Source organism: Gymnogyps californianus, chromosome 4 (assembly GCF_018139145.2).
Source record: "Gymnogyps californianus isolate 813 chromosome 4, ASM1813914v2, whole genome shotgun sequence".
Lineage (NCBI taxonomy): Eukaryota > Metazoa > Chordata > Aves > Accipitriformes > Cathartidae > Gymnogyps > Gymnogyps californianus.
Genome location: NC_059474.1, coordinates 60,986,372 through 61,003,876, shown reverse-complemented (window position 1 = coordinate 61,003,876; position 17,505 = coordinate 60,986,372). Strand labels below are relative to the sequence as shown.

The following is a 17,505-nucleotide window of genomic DNA, read 5'->3' as shown; positions in this document are numbered from 1 at the left end:
GAGACTGGCACTGCATACTGTGAAAAGAAACCTGGTAATAACTATAAGAAACTTTTACTCTCACCTTAAGGCCATCTCGTCTTGCCGAAGAGAGATGAAATGGTAGGTAAATGACAGTTAGAGGTTTTCTCAGATTTTTTTTTAAAAATGAAAATTCCCATGATATAGTTGGGTTCACCAAGAAGGGGGAGAAAAATACGTTTCCTATTTTACTTAGCCATGTTTCTAGAAATGGTTGAATAATTTTAATCTCTAACTTTTCCAAAGAATCAGCTTCAGGCAGCGAGCAAAGACTGAAAATCACAGGACCACGGGAAAGCTCTAAATACCTGCTCTCAGTTTGAAGTCTCCTGCAATGCCAAACACTATTATAAACAACATCTCATAGCATTGCCAAAGTTACTGCAGCGATATGTACCCTTCCTCACTGAGGTCCGGTACCTGGGGCAAGCTCTCTGAAGCCTGCATTTCCTTTTCTCCATCTCTTCAGGTGCTGCTGGTACCCATCCACATGCAGAAAACTGGCACTTCTCAACAGCAGCAGAGAAGAAAGTGCAACGCAGATGAGCCCCAAGCCCTCCTGAAAGCCTCTGTGGACGCAGCAAGTGCAGAGAGCTCAGGGGAACTGAGCTCAAAACTGTACAAAACAGCACTTGCAGCTATTTTTGCATGCTTCAGGTCCAGCTTGCCCCTGTGCAAGTGGCAAACGTGTCTCACTTGACTGACCAAACCGCAGTACCCGAACACACTCAACAGCCTCACCAGTGAGAAGTTTGTGTATTTGTTGGAGCAGATGCAGCCGTTGCTGCAGTGACTGGCTTCATCAAGATCCGGAAAAAACAGCTAGCGTGAGCGAACACACAGCTTGCTCTTTGCGTTGTTATTTTGCAACCTCTAAACTGCATTACTATGGAAATGAGACTGGCATCTCTGCAAGACTGAAAAATTCCAGGAAATCATGAGTTGTTGGGAGAATTTTTGTTGACTTTTTTAAACATGGCTGTTTTAGAAATGACAGATGCTGAAATTATAAAGACATATTGTATTGGGTTTGCGTGGCCAGGTTTGGGGGGGGGGGGGGGCTACAGGGGTGGCTTCTGTGAGAAGCTGCTAGAAGCTTCCCCTGTGTCCCATAGAACCAGTGCCAGCCGGCTCCAAGACGGACCCGCCGCTGGCCAAGGCCAAGCCCATCAGCACCGTGGGAAGCCCGCGCTGGAGCAGGCTCCTGGCAGGACCTGTGGACCCGTGGAGAGAGGAGCCCACGCTGGAGCAGGTTTGCTGGCAGGACTTGTGACCCTGTGGGGGACCCATGCTGGAGCAGTCTGTTCCTGAAGGACTGCACCCCGTGGAAGGGACCCACGCTGGAGCAGTTCATGAAGAACTGTAGCCTGTGGGAAGGACTCACATTGGAGAAGTTCATGGAGGACTGTCTCCCATGGGAGGGACCCCATGCTGGAGCAGGGGAAGAGTGTGAGGAGTCCTCCCCCTGAGGAGGAAGGAGTGGCAGAAACGACGTGTGATGAACTGACCCAAACCCCCATCCCCGTCCCCCTGTGCCACTGGGGGGGAGGAGGCAGAGAATTCAGGAGTAAAGTTAAGCCCAGGAAGAAGGGAGGGGTGGGGGGAAGGTGTTTTAAGATTTAGTTTTTATTTCTCATTATCCTACTCTGATTTGATTGGTAATAAATTAAATTAATTTTCCCCAAGTCGAGTCTGTTTTGCCCATGATGGTAATTGCTGAGTGATCTCTCCTTGTCCTTATCTCAACCCATGAGCCTTTCGATATATTTTCTCTCCCCTGTCCAGCTGAGGAGGGGGAGTGATAAAGTGGCTTTGGTGAGCACCTGTCATCCAGCCAGGGTCAACCCACCACACACATGAACAATCTGTACATGTACATTCACATCTGAAGAATGTCAACTGGGGATTAATGTTTTTAAGTCATCATTTTCCTTCTTAAAAAAAATAGAGGAGCTCCAACTGTCTTTAAATCTAAGGCACATACCAATCTTTCCAGCAAACACACAATAATATTTGCTAATTACTTACTAATTTTTCACATTCCTATAGAATTCCACTGAAAGCAAAAGTTTTTGTGGGTGAAACATTGCTGGAATATTAAGTGACTTAGGACAGAATATACTAGATGATCAAGAACACTTCCTTAATAGATATTTCCATTTTGAAGAAGGGATTCTGAAATTTTCCGTATGAGCTGTCTGGTTTAATTGGACTTGGTTGGAAAATACATGGAGGAAAGAAAATTTCTGGTGATGTCTAAGATACTCATTTATTTCTCTTGTAATATAAACATTCAAAATTGCATTGAAATTACAGAATCCAAAAAATGCCAGAGCTTTAAAGTCATCTCCTACTTCCATCAGATCCTTTCACACTGGTAGCATTTTATTGTGTGAATAAGAAAAAAAAAAAACAAAAAAAACCACAAAAACAGAGAAAGAAGTAATCTCATTTAAATTCATATTATTTTTGTTATTGGGGGCTCTGCAGATAGCAGCTGGGTATCGCTGTTATCAGCACAGGGCAAACATTGCAAAGGACAGTCATTGCGTCAACATCTTTATATTCAGGACAGCTAAGGCATCCAGAAAATGACAGGAAAGGCCGCAGATATATATGCAGAAAAGCCTAGGAGATTTTTCTGGCTCTCAGTTCAGCCCACCAGACTTGCCCAGGTCTCTCCAGGGAGAGCGCAGAGGAAAGGAGAAGGGCACTTTCACAGAGTTCAGCTGGTACTAAAGAAAAGCCAATTTTCTGAGAACCGGCACTTCAGTAATGGAAATGAGCAATTTGAGTTTGTCTTGCAACAAGAGTAAACAAAATTCTTTACCCATGTGGTAACCAAACAGCAGCTGTAGAGGTTTCCCTGATCTCAGACTAATTTTTGGAGTATGCTGTCTATTCTCTGAGGGGAGACAGGAGGGGGACAGCACACGTGGATTTCCCTCGCTGTTTCTCATCAAAGGACCGAATTTCACTTGCAGTCCTAGCTTATGGCGTGAAAACTGAAACCTCAACCCAGAAACAGGACTCATGCAGCGCACTCCAAAGTGCTTCATCAATACATTACTCCCTACATCAAAACTCCGAAACTGTGTCAGGACCAATGCTGTGGGAAACGTCTCCTGGTTTTCTAGCAATAAATCAGACAAGAGGTAACCTCAAAGTGCTTACATTGCAGCCTACCTTATAACTAGTCCAAAAGGCACACAGGGTAAGTTTTCTCAACGTCACTTTACAACACCAGGGGACACTCTTTAAAAGTTCAATTTATTCACTGAGATCACAGGTAACGTAAGTATTCAAATATGAGAGGCCAATTACTCCAATCTTTGCTCAAAAAATAAGTTTTTTTTCTCTCACACGTATTCAGTGAATGACAGCAATAGTGGGAGGATGTGGCCTTTGCAATGTCCTATGATGTCGCTATCGGGATCATTGCAACAGACATGGAAGAAACATGAACTATTGGCCAAGTAACTCCCAAAAGCAAGGATTAAAGCAGTAGAACAAGTTATTTTCCCAGACCCTGCTAAGCATTCAAATTCCCAGTGTCCCATTGTTTATAGCAAGGAGCATAACAAGAAGAAAAGTGACACAAACGTTAATCTATCCAGGTGACTGTGATTGACAATGAGCCAGTGAAGGACAGCCCTGAAAATGGATCTATGAAGAGACCACAAAACTAATTCCTTTTGTGATATAATCCTGACTCTAAGCTACAGTAGAAATGCTAATACATTAATCTATGCCTCTAATGTCACCATTCTAATTTAATACATTACTAGGGAGATAAATCTCTGAATACATCCCGCATAAATAGCGTGCATTGTTATGATTTTCTTAATAAACTGTGGAAAATTAACATAGGCATTGCTAGCAGCTTCATATCCTAACACAAATGCAATTTATTGTTTTGTGGGATGTAATGCTATACACATATACAGACAGGTTAGGATATTACACTAATTTTTGCAGACAGCCTTGAGACAGTTGACAAACTAGAAATGTAATCTACTGTCTGATCCTGTCCCTTCTCAATGCAGCTCTTCAGCATGAAGTATAGCAGGGCTGACACAGGACCATCAAAGGACATTTTTAGCTGAAGAAGCAGGGTGGAAGATGGCAATTTGCCTTTGTGTTGATGCGGCTGCAGGGTGGTGAGTTTGGGCGGCAGGGGACAAGTGCACAGGCTCAAGCTGCTCGCTGCCTCCTATGGAAACACTGTTCAGGCCCTTACAGCAGGGACAGACAGAAAGTGGCAGGACAGATCATGTTTCTGTTTTATGCACTCACATAGCAGCTCTTTTCTCCACTCAGTCCACTGGTGTAGTAGGAAACAACTGTTCATCCTAATTTTACACATGAAAAGTAGAGGAATGTTTTTGCTGATTCCAAAATATGATGCCAAGAAATCTGCTGGGCTCCCGGGCAGGTCTGCCCCATGGTTGGGTACTTCAAAATGGCTGAACTCTGATACAAGAAAACGTACGTTGGAGCAGGGGACACTGAAAGTTATAGCCTGGGAATGGGGCCAACCCATTAACACCCTGCAGGACCATTTTATTTAATCCTACAGTCCTCCCCATTTGACAGTGCCAGAGAATGAAACAGGAAACATCCTGGTATTACCATACAAATCCATGGCACCTTGAATACTGCAAGCAGAACTCACCTCACATGCCAAAAAAATTACAGTAGATCTGGACAAGGTATAAAGAAGGGCAGCAAAAATGGTTAAAGGAGTGAAATGGCTTCTATGTAGAGAGGGACTTAAAAAGAATAAGGCTCCAGCCTGGAAAATACAATGTGGTAGAGGTCTATAAAATCGTGAGCAGCATAGAGACATGTGTAGGGAATGACTGCTCAGCATTTTCTGATGCAAAAAATCAAGGCCATCAAATGAAGTAAAAAACCATTAAGTTCAAGAGCAGACCAAAAGAGGTACTTCTTCACAAGATGTATGGTTGAGCTGTGCAGCTGAGCCATGGGATACCATAGATGCCAAAACCTTTCTGGGAATTTGAGAAATTAATGGAAGAAAAATCCTTCCTGGGTTAGGAAAGACAGAGATGCTACCTGTAGCTCAGGAAATCCCTCAGCTACAGACCAGCAGAAGTGGAGCTGCTTCATGCCCTGCCCAAGCACCCAACCCTGCCTGGTTGCACTAGTCTGACCCAGACAGCCATTCCGATCTGGCAAGGGATGCTTCTCTGCCACCACACGGAGCAATATTTGACTCTCTACGCATGCCTAAGCCTCAGCTCGTGGAAAATGGACAGCTTGCCTACGGAGCTGTAAAAAGTCACCATCCTGCTACGTGTGATCCGTTTGCATGTGGAACAGCAAAGCCCAGCTCAAGGGCAGTGCTGAGATGTCAACACATATTATGCAGTGAAAATCACAGCACTGAGAATGCCCCCATCCCCAAAAAAGAAACAACAGACCTCCAGCTCTAGCTCAAAGAAAGGACCCAGCCTATCGTTAATAGCACATTTAGGCTCATTTGCCAATAGGGGCTCAGCAGTCTGGTGATGGAAGCAGGGAACATGTTTTGGGAAGAAGCAGGCTCTGCCCTAAGCAGAAGGCAGCTGCACTTATGCTGCCTATTTGCCTCCCTGAGGCTCATTTGAGGCTGAGCTCATGTCCCCAGGAAGGGATGGCAGAGCAAGCTATGGCAAGGGCAGGCACCCCCACCGGTCCCAAGAACAAAGCATCTCACTGCAGCGCAGCCCCAGACAGGGGAAAAGGCTCAGAGCAGAGCCTGGATTTGTGCAAATCTGATGGTTGTCCAGTTGTATACATTGCACCCTTTCTGCCCTTACGTTCCCAAGCTCAGGAGCTGCAGCATTGGAGAGATTTGCCGTTAAGACAAGTGTATGATGCAGGGCCACTGTAATGTTTCCTTTCAGGATAGCATTGTTTTCAACATGTTTTTTTTCCCCCTCTGCAGATGTCGCTCTTTCAATTGCAAACATTGTTCATTTTAGGTTGAGACAACCCAGAAAGGAAAGAAAATCTTTTGTGTAAATGGGCGCATGAACTTGTTCTCTTTGGAAAATATCGAGATCATCCTGGAGAATGCAGATCTGCTACCTGATACAGCACCTACTGCCTAATGCAGCAATGCACATATTAGGAGAAAAATCCCACAGCCTTCCCAGAAGTGCCACTAGCTAGTACCCGAACATAGGCCAGGAGTAGCAGCACCTCTCAAGCAGTACCATGTGTAGACCACCCAAAAGAAACAAGGAGGAGAGGAAGGCAGAATGAATGGTACTGAGGAACTGCTGCTCTTCTGGGATACTGGAGCATAGTACAACCCCTAAGTTAGGAATTATTTCAGAGTCAGAGCACCAGAAGACAAAATGGACTTAAATGTTTGTGTCTACTTGTTTGGTCTTCTCTATACCAGTGAACTTAACTTGAAAAAACTCAGAGCAATGTATTGCAACCCAGATGTCAGCCTTCAGCTGTTTGCAGTGTTCGCAATAAGTAGCCCTTTAAATGTGATGCTGCTAGCTCTGCTCTACTGCAGCCTCACAACTGCTCTTCTCCAGGACGGATAGACTCAAATCCAAAAGGTTCGCTGCTGAGCACCACAGAGGTCCTCACGGTCTGGGACAGTGGCAATGCAGCATAAGGTAACAGACTAATATCTCCTTTTCTCACATGCGGTGAGGAAATGCAGAAAGGATCCCTCTACAACAGCAAACCTGCTGCATTTGGGTAGCGCACATCTGGCTTTGCAGAGCCAAACTCTAGCACACAGCTGGCTGTGAAGCACCGCAACAAGTCAGGACTTCCCCCCTTCCCTACACAAAGATGCAGCTGCCAAAGAATTAATCTGTACTTCGTTTTTCCTTCTTTGACCAAATGCTGTGCTGCCATACTGCACAGAATTCAAGTCAGCAGGGCAGGTTTAATCTTTGCCAATACTATGGCAGGTTTGATTTATTCTCAGCTATAATACACACTCAGACTGTGGCTTCTGGCAGCTTGCTTTATTTCCAGATCAATGAGAAATTATTATTGTGGAGAAGCAGACTTGGGGAGTGGATCCCATTCGCCCTCGGGCACAGAAAGCCCAGATTATTCACATGCAGACAACTCTCTCTGAGTTGTGTTAGGAGTGTAATGGCTGAGTTTTAGGAAAACTTCTAAAACTGATGCCAGGCCTGGAGCTGAGCCTGTTGCAGGGGGTCACTCAGATGGATCTGCTTCTCCATGAGGATGGCTCAGATAGCACCAGGCATCTCAAATAGTGCTATGTGTCTATACAGAGGCAACCGGATTACAGCCAGTTATGCTTTTGAAAAAATTAACTTAAATATTGAAAAACAGCAATTATCTTTCTTTTCTCCTGTTCTTTATGTAGATCCTCTCTGGAGCCATTATATACACCTGTGGCTTAAGAGTCCTTTTCAAGGGCCAACAGGGTGCACAGCTCAGTGAAGTTTGTAAAGGTGACTGCAATACAATTAAGGGCTATCCAAAACTGACTCTTGGGGGTCAGGTGGATGGACTTTAATGATAAGTATATAATTCAAAGCATGTGGATTTTCTGTCTCCTTATGGGCTCCAAAGTTTAAGAGAGAAAAAGATTTGGTAGCAGACAGGTCGGGGAGTGGGGGGGGAATCTATATTTCTACTTTGTGGGAGACTCCTGTAATTTCAGCATTCCATTTGTATTCAGAAGAAAGCGTTGAGTGTTGAAGTTTGGAATACAATATGAGCAAAAAGTCTCAAATGTTTCATTTGGGGCTGAAACATTTAATCCAACTTCCAAATGTTTATCTGCCAGCATACAAAAAAAAAAAAAAAGGCAAGAGGAAATTCTAAATACAAGAGGGGCTCCTAAACTAAACAGCACTAAAGAAAAAAAAAAAAAAAATCAAGATTTTACTTGCTAGAAATCTGTTCCAGAGGAAGATTTTTTTGGACAGATATGTGAAAAAATAAGCTTCTCAGATGGCTTCTTTGAGAATCAATTTTAGATAAACATTATGAAACCACAAGTAGCATGATAAACATGCATGCCATGTTTCTTCACCCAGCTGCAGCTGGGAAACCAAGCAATAAATACTATTTATTTATTTTAATAGTATGCTTAGTGAAAGTATTACCAATATTTCCTAAGCTTAAAATCATCCATGAATGTATTTTACCGTGAGGCTCAGCATTTTCATAGTAATTTACAACTTTAAAAGGGTAAACTCTATTGCTCTCTGTCAAACCAACAACTGGGTAAGTGCAGAACGTTACCATATGAAGCATGATGAAATTTATTGCTGTAGTCATTAGTACATATTGATTTTGTTTATAACAACCCAAGGGGAATACTAAACCAATTATGCCTGTGCTGGGCTCTCTCTCTCTGACAGGATGCAGACATGGCAATGCCAGCTTGCAAACCGCCACTGCTGCTCGCTTTCCTCCGAGGACGGGTTTTTGCAAGAGATCAGCATTGCTCCTTTGGTTAGCGCATTGGGTTTTGCTCCATTTTGTGGCTACTCCATACATTGCTTCATTTTTAAGAATTTGCAGCTCTCAGACAGCCTAGGCAGCACAAATACTGATTCGTTATTAGTCAACACATGATTAAATCATATCAACTCCTTGTTAATCACGATGTTCACAATATAAATCAGGTTTTGGGTCATTTTACAGTGTTAAGAGTCCCACGCCTAGCCTTGAATCACAGGTACTAACAGAACTGGTTGAGGACTTCTCTTAAAGTTATTTAATTATTTCTTCAAAATACAAGTAAAAAGACTTTTGCACAGGAAAATCTAAAGCAAAATGTGTTTTCTTGATTTGGACTTGTGTGGTAAAGTAACATTTTAGACAGATTTAATTTTTAACTGATCAAAAGACATGACATTTCATACTTGTGTAGGAAAACTAAGTATGAAATTTGATTTAAAGAATCAGAGTTGCATTTCAATATTTAATTGAAAATTATTTAATTATTTTCACTCTGCAATTAGGGCAAGAGAGATGCTGAAATAGAGTTTCCCATATTCACATGATTTTAAACATTGGTGGTACCTCAGAAATTTCCCCTAATTAGCCAGAAAAGACTGATACAGTTATTTCATTCTGTTCTTTTTACCATTTTACACTTAAAAGGTATTTCTTTAATTTAACAGAAAAGCAATTTCAGTCTTAATCACATGAGTCCAGGGAACTGAGCATTATGAAAAAAAATCGCTGATTTAACATGCAAGACAAGGGGAAATTACCAAGCTTGTGACTGCAGGGCCATCTTAGGAATCACGTTCCTCCAGCCAAACTCAGCGGTTGGGAGGCTACAGATGCGCTTCTCAAGCTTTGGAGTTCCAATAAAAATACCTCAAGGTGTGTATTTTGCTTTTTCAGCCCCATTATGCCAGAAGAGTGACATAACACAGCCCAACCCACAGATGCACCACCCTGCTAATGGGAATCAAGAATGGGGTAAGCACAGGAGAGCTATTGACTCCAGCCAGCACAGCAAGAGTCACAAGCAATGCCAAACAGCATGGACCCAAAGAGGAGAAAGTATCTCCAGAAAGCAGACCTTTGCAGTTAAGGTAGTCCCATCCTCCTGGATAAAAGAACACTACTTGTGCTTAGTTCCCTCCCTCCGTCAGGCCTGTCCCATGCAAGTTCCCCATCACAGGCTTGTGTTGCAATACACTCCCTTCGCACAGAGAAAATACAGCTTATGAAACACCAACAGTTGCTTGCGCTGGATGGTTTATGGTGGATGGCTTTCATGTAAAAAAACACCTCTGCCTCAAACCTTCTCAAGATATTTCTCTTACTCTCCTTCAAGCACTCCTTTTATTTCACTCAGTGCAAAGAACATGTTATTAGTGATCATTTGTTCAAACTGTCACGTCTCCCCCCACTGTGGCTATTGCAAGAGTTCGTTAGAGGCCACTAGGATAAGAGACCACAGAAAACTAAAATAAATAAATAAAAAGTCATTGTGCAGTTGCTGTGATTTTATAGACTGCCTCTTCCCACTGGTCCTGTGCGCACAGTCTTGGTACTTACCACATTACTCTTGCAACAGGCATAAGGAGCCAAGTCACACAAGCAGCCCAGAACACTGCCCTCAGGCAGTTTCCATCTCACGCCCTTAGGTTGGCTTATCTCACTACACAGAGCTATTTTTTACATATTTCTATGGAGGTGGCAGGAACCTCAACTCACAAGGCAGAAACTCAGTTTACACAACCTTAGGAAGCTGAAAAAGCTCCCCACTGGCAGCCTATGGTTGCAATTCATGCTCTATTTTGTTCCTTTCTTTGGGTTTTTTCCCCCATTGTGCAGCAGCACAAGCAAGGACCACATCCAACAGCTTGTAACAGGAACTGTGCAACAACCATGATACGACGTCTCTGCAGGGATCTTACTCAGCACCCACGTGCAAGTAAATACGTCCCTTTGAATACATCCTCTGGTGAGGATCAGCTAGCACAGCAGTGTACACTTCCCCCCATTTTTCATCATAGCTGAGCATTTTCTTGTACTCTCCCAGGGAGCGTCACACAGCAATGAAACCGGCCACAGCACACAGAGCTACAGGTAGGAGGGGGCAGGCACCAGGGGGAATGGAAACTACAACCTGTGGAGCAAGCAATCATTTTAAGCCCCGCTTTTAAAGCCAGGCTAATCTCTGTCCCCTGCTTCATGCACATCATTTCTTTATTAGGGGTGCTCAGGTCAGGCCATAACGACTGGGACATTTTAGATCAGTCTGGCAAGGCATGCTTAGGGCACACACTTTCCCACAGAGCCCACCTTCCCAGAGATCAACTGGCATCCTCAAGGAAATAACAAACATGGGCACCACTGGGAAGTATTTTGACTCAGTACATGCGCATGGCTACATCATGCGCCTCTGCTTGGAAAATAACAACCTAAAATCAGGTTATCCATCGCTCAGAAGATTTTAATTTTCCACCCATCTTCCCAGATATATTTCCTTTTTTTTTTTTTGGTGTTCTGTTGTTGTTTGGGTTTTTTGTTTTGTTTTCCCTCATTTGCTGTTAGTCTTCCCTTACATGCAGCAGTCGGCTGCTGGACACTCAAAATCCCTCATGAAGTCACTAAGTAATGTCACCACTTACTGCTTTCCACCTGCAGTCCCATCATCACTAATTACAGCTTCCATAAATTAGTTCATTGGTGACATCTAAATGAAGCCATTTACAAATTGCAGCAATGCCAAGCAGCCCAGCTCCCCAATACGGGTAATGACTACATGTAAACATCGTCAGACTGCACAGGAGGGACCATGTGCTGAATTTGCCATTGTTACTGTCCAGCCACAACAGCACAGATTTAATTTCATCCCATGCGTATAGGATTTGCGTGTGCTGCTCAAAGCAGAGAATGGGTGCTTGGATTGCCAGTGCTCCCTGCATTCACTACAAACCAAGGGAAAGGGGGAAAAGCATCCTGGAATTGGAGGACACTCTTCAGTTCCTTGGAGAAAGCATTTAGCCTATCTGTACATAAGCACAGAAACTGGGGTTTTACCAACCTTGCTTACACACAATGCTCCCCTACAACATCGAGATGCCTCGAAGGCTAAAAGCACAACTCAGGATAAAAGCTATCACCTTGTGACTAGAAAGCAGAGCAGGCAGAGAAAAACTATTTTGTGGCCTCCCTGTAAGATTTGGCATAGAATTGGATGTCTTTGGAGGCCTCAATCACTGCAGACTTCTCCAAGCAGCCATCAAGATGCAAGAAGAGGTTCATGCTGCCAGTCAAATTGTATCCAGATATATCTCAAAATACTTCCCTACAGGAGACACTCAATGAAATCACTGTATTCCCCGACACTTCCTTACACAGCATCTGCAAGAGAGGCACCCACCCGGCACCATTTTGGGGCAAACATGCTCAGGTCACCCTACCTGCCCTACTATTCAGCAGCAGCCTGACCCAAGCAGCAGCAGCCTCACCCAAGCAGCAACAGCCACTGTCAGCTGCACAGCTTGGGGAGCAGCACCACTTGGCAGTTAATATTCAGACAACCATTTGGGGAAGCTTTGCCCCAAGCCACCTCATACTCTGGCTAGACTTTGCTGCAGAGATGCAAACTTGCATTGCTAGTGGTGGGGCATCCGGGGACTGGCTGGGAAGCCCTTGCACCCTGGTTGCAGAAAGCTCCAGCACCATATTCCCAGCCAGCTAACCCATGTGAAATGAAACCATGCCTTACACTGCAGGACTGGCAAGCACAGAACAAAGAGCTGCAGTTTTTCCCCCTGCAAGCCAGAGTTAATTTGGTAAGTATTCACTGCTTTAAACCCACCCTCCACAACCCACCACATCAAAACAGAATAATCACTAGGTAGTCATTCTGGAAACACCCACACCACAGACCTTCAGTGAAAGCATGGTAGAAAGAACAAGACAAAAAATAAATTTAAAAAACCCCCAAACACTAGTTTTGCCATGGATGCTGTTCTAAGAGTTTGAAGTAAGGTGCTTTTTGAAAACAACCCTTCCAAGTGCATTGATTGTTTCTTGCTTGCAGAAAATCCCGAGTTAGGGCTCCCATTGATTTATGTCACATTTGAAAGCCTAGTTCTCTTGAGTTATTCCACTACATTTCAAGCCAAGCAATTAATTGTTTTTTAAAAACTATCTAGTGCATAGAAAGTTTCTGGAGCAACACACAGCACTATAGAAATGAGTCTCTTAGAAAGATGCTAAGCATTCCTATGCCAACATATTTCACAGATTGAACTGCTCTGATATTAGCAGCCTTTGTAGCACATGTACGCATATGTATGACACATCTGGAACATTTTGTCACTTCAGTGACATCTGGATGTCTAGTGCAAGAAACTTGTTGGCAGTCAGTCTGAAAGCACATCCTTTACACCTGTCATATAAGCTCTTTATGTGCAGAGGTAACCCAGATAAGAAGGGGTTAATTGTTTGACCACATAGATACAGGAACATTATTCTTTCCCTTTCAGTTAAAACTTCATAGGAAAAAAAAAATTAAAGGCAATATATTCTAGCAGCTGAAATACTGAAACTTGCATGTGCTATCAACCTGGAGGGAACCTGCAGCTCTCTGCAATGGTTTGGCTGCCATTCTCACTATCACCATCTGCAAGAATTTTCCCTGTTAACATCCCAGCCTATATATTTATATAAATGCTAAGAGGAGCTTTTTCCACCATCTCTAAGCTTTGCTTAAGCACCTACAGGAGCACAAAGTAAAAGAAACCTCACCTTGTTCAAAAGTGCTCCCTTAGCTTTTTTTGCCAGGCATGTTCTTCACGAGTGGTCAGGTATGAGGAGCTGGCCATAAGCTGCAGGCAACATGGAGACAGCACCATCCTTAGCCCTGAGTTTCAAACTATGATAGTGTGAGTTCAGAGAGCAGCCACAATAAAAGTTGCATCAACCATCAACTTTTCCCAATGCTTACCACAAGATATGAAGTGCAAAGAGTCATTTTCAGCATTAATTGGCTCCCCAAGCCAAGGACAAGAGCTGGGGTGAGTGCCTATGGCACATCCAAAAGCAAATCCACAACCACTCAGGAAATGCCACATCAGCCACCCAAAGACACACTGTAGCAGTCAGTCTTTTCCCAAGGATGTTTACCATCCTCCACATGCCTAATTAACAGCATATAAAGAAACCAAATCTCCCTCCATGCAACCTGGTTTCACCAATACAAACATCTCACTGCTGTAGGATGGTTGCCTATGTAATGGCTTAGTGTCAGGCTAACTATTAATGCACTCATTAGCATTTGCACAGGACTCACTCCCCAATCAAAATTATTGGAACATCATTATGTGATCATTATGCAAAGAAACCCACCAAAAAACCAAAAGCTCATGAAAAGGCAAAGGTGACTAAGGTCAGGGGGTGGCCCAGATCAGCCTGGCATGAAAAAATCAGCATTTTTCTGACGAGGTTTCAGCCCAGCCATGCCATGCCACACCACATGCTGCAGGTTTGCTCTGGATGCTAGAGCTTTTCTTCCGTGTGTGTGTGCTTTGGGGTAAAGCCTAAAGCTACAGCGGCACACAGATGTTGCCAGAAAAGAGGAGGGGTCTACCCATCTAGCCCTCCTGGATAAAGGTGGCACTCAGGACACAGGGAGGGGAACAGCCCCACATCCCCACTGCATAGGGACTGCAGGTACAGGAGGAAAAACCACTCCGCAAAAGCTTGGCAGCCTCCTCACCCCCATCCCAGCTAAGCATTTCCCTATACCCCACACACCATGGGCAGATCTCACAGCACTGAGACCCAGCTCCAGGCTTATTTGCGGGGCCACCCTCAAACGCCCCTCTGCAGGCAAAGCAAGGGCAAGACAGGCTGCTGTAGCAGTTGCTACTGCCCCATTTCATATCAAACACAGCAAAACACAGTCTTTCCAGCTAACATACAGTAATAAAGAAGATCTAATTCCTTTCTAACACAGCCAGCAAATGGTATACACCCCCAAGAAGCATATACCTGCTTTACTTCAAGGAGCTCCAGGAACATCCAAGTCATCCCTGTACAGCTAAAGCACTCATCCAATGTCCTTTCCTCCCAACTCCTCGCAGCTGCTGTCCCAGCCCCACAGCTCCCATCTTCCCCAGGTGCAAACAAGCCCACATTGCACAGCTGGAGCCCCCTGGGGCTGACTGCGCCAGCACCTCTGACACCTGTGGCTGTGATTTTACAGCCCCTACTGACATCACCGCACCTGGAAACCCGAAGCAAATCCAGGCCGAAAACTTCTAAACCGGCCCCCAAGATAAAAACCACAAAGCTTACTTTTTTGACTGTGACTACATGGCAATGATATGATTTGAGACAAGTGTTAAAAATCTCAGGCCGGGCAGTGCTTCTTCAGACCATGATTTTCATGTTTCCCTGCTAAATAGCTAAAAAACCTCTAGTGTTTTCCCAGTACGGAGGCTTTTTTTTTTTTTTAACTACCCTGGCTGAATAACTTCTTTATTTAAGAGTTCATCAGGGATTCTCTTAAATTTGCCTTTTAGGTTCATATTTTTAAAGTTCTCCTTTGCAGCTACAGTATCTAGAAACATGTATTTTATTTATTTATTTGCTTAGTTTGAGTGCTGGATTCCTCTGCAATTACAGGGAACCCTGCAGTTGCAGAACTCCAGCAGGCTTTCAGAAAAGCACCAAATACCATGAGAGTGTGAGAGCTGGCAAGACCACAGATCTGTCAGGTTTTTCCTCTGTGATTGTAATCAAATTCGTGAAGTTACACAAAGGATGAATTTTACTCATTGTGTTTTAATTTGTTCATTAGAAATCAGCCTGGAAATTCAGCTGTAGGCAGATACAGAGGCTGGCTATGTCTGTGGGACAGGATTGCTGCTCTTTTCATCAATGCTGCACGACTGAGGAGGCCTATTGGGCTCAGCACAGCTCTTTCCACTAGAGAGCAAGTCATAGGACCATGCTCCTTAATCTGCCCTGTTTTCAGTTATTACCTCAAGCATTTCTGAGGGTCCTGATGGATATCTCTGGTGAATTTTGATGCTGCAGTTTAAAATACTTTCACCCATGGAGGCCTGTGCTGAAGACAACCCCATGTACCTCCAGGAGCAGATTGAAACCTGCTCCCAGACCTCAGTCTTTGAGTAGAAACCCTCCATCTTTGTTTCAAGCACTGGCAAATGCATCTCTACACCTAGACACAGGACTGTGACCTGGGGCACCTGGGACACAGGTACATGTCCCCTTTGGCAACTGCATGCAAGTAGAAAGAGGCACGACAACTAATGCAGCCTTCCTCCCCATCACACAAAATACATACATACTCACTTTCCCCTTTGGATTCAGATTTTCATGCTGAGAAGGGTGACAAAAGGACAGGTTTCAATAGGATGGCCTCCTGTCTGTGGGCAGGGGGAAAGGCTTTTGCAAAGAAGAGCAAAGTCTGGCAGCAAAGCTTTCCTTTGAATTATGCTGACATACTTCTCCTTGCCTTTTTTTCCTGAGCCCTTCAACCAAGGTGGTGGTGCCCCTGGGAAAACGTATAAATTTAATTTTTCCCAAGTCAAGAGTGTTTTGCCAGTGATGGTAACTGGTAAGCGATCTCCCTGTCTTTATCTCGACCCACGAGCTTTTTTTTCACCTCATTTTCCCCCCCATCCTGTTGGGGAGGGGAGTGAGTGAGCGGCCGGGCAGGCGCCTGGCAGCGGGCCACCACCAACCCGCCACACCAGCATCACAACCGCAACGCCGCAGAGAGAGGAATCAGAAGGAGCTCCCGCATGTGGAGAAAAAAGCTAGTCTAAGAACAAGTCAGTGACAAAATCTGGAGGTTTACCAGTTGCAAGCCTTTTCCAGGGACATTTGCGCTTATGGCCCCACTGGCAGAGAGCTAACTGCAGACTTGCTGGTTCTTATTTGTAAGGAGGCCAGTGTTGCTTTTCTTTTGCATCTGTTTGTTGGGGGACTGGCGTGCAGCCTGACTTACCACCTTACTCTAAATTCCAGGACTGTGGAATAAAAATCATTTGCTGTTAGTCAACCAAAGCTGTCTTTTCTCTCTCTCTATTGATTACTCCTGAATAATCAATTGACATTTGGCACAGTCTTATTTATAATAATTCAAGTCAGCAGCAACATAATTTAGAAACTGGCTACTAGGCATGTGTTGGTAATGAATCGAATCCATGGATAATTCAAATTCATAGACTAAAAAATTACATTTAAATAATGTTAAGGTTCTGACAACCTGACAAAAGACTGCAAATTCAATGTGAAAACTTTTCCTCCCTCCATGGCTGAGGGGAAAGCCTGGAGAAGCCATGAGAAGGGACCAGCATTTGCTGCCTCCCCCATGATTGTGCAACACCTTTGGGTTCATACCTAGGTGACATCACCTTTGCATTGAGCTGAACTGCATCCATCCTCCCTGTTCACTCATTTCCAGTGGTGTCATTTTATCCCATAGCAGGGAATGGATGTATATTTTTACACAACAGATTGCTTGGCCTGGTACGAGGCCAACAGAATGTGGTGTGTAAACCTCCCCTAGTTTTGTGGATTATGGAGCTGTGGTGTGTTTATCCAGCTATTGCGTGGAAGCAGGAGAGACCAAAGCCCCCAGCCATTCCCTGCTGGGCATGAAGCTCCCACTAACACCCAGCTCCTGTCGCAACCCCAGAAATGGCCTTTTTCTCCTTGTTGTACCCTGTGCCAAATTTTACTGTGAATTGAGCCTGAATCTAGCATGGAGGGTTACCCTTAAACCTGCAACAGGAGACACCCTGAAATTGTAGGTAACTTCATGCGACACCCAGAAATTGTAGGTAACTTCATGCTGAGCAAACTAATGGCTCCCTAAACCTCTCCTTAAACAGCTGGTTAACCTGCTCATTTTTCCATTGAATTTAAAAGCCACAGAAACCCATCCAGATGGCTGGGCGTACCTACAGCCAGTCCCAGAAGGACAGGTATTCCCGAGAAGCA

General features: G+C 44.2%; 1 long non-coding RNA gene across 1 annotated transcript in view; it reads right to left on the bottom strand.

The window, feature by feature from the left end:
* The window catches only part of LOC127016019 (uncharacterized), a 72,146-nt gene extending 58,758 nt beyond the window's left edge, over positions 1-13,388 (bottom strand). Inside the window, exon 1 of the long non-coding RNA XR_007766417.1 lies at positions 13,276-13,388. This is a non-coding gene — a long non-coding RNA (uncharacterized LOC127016019). The remainder of the gene's footprint in view (positions 1-13,275) is intronic.
* Between the last annotated feature and the right edge of the window lie 4,117 nt (positions 13,389-17,505).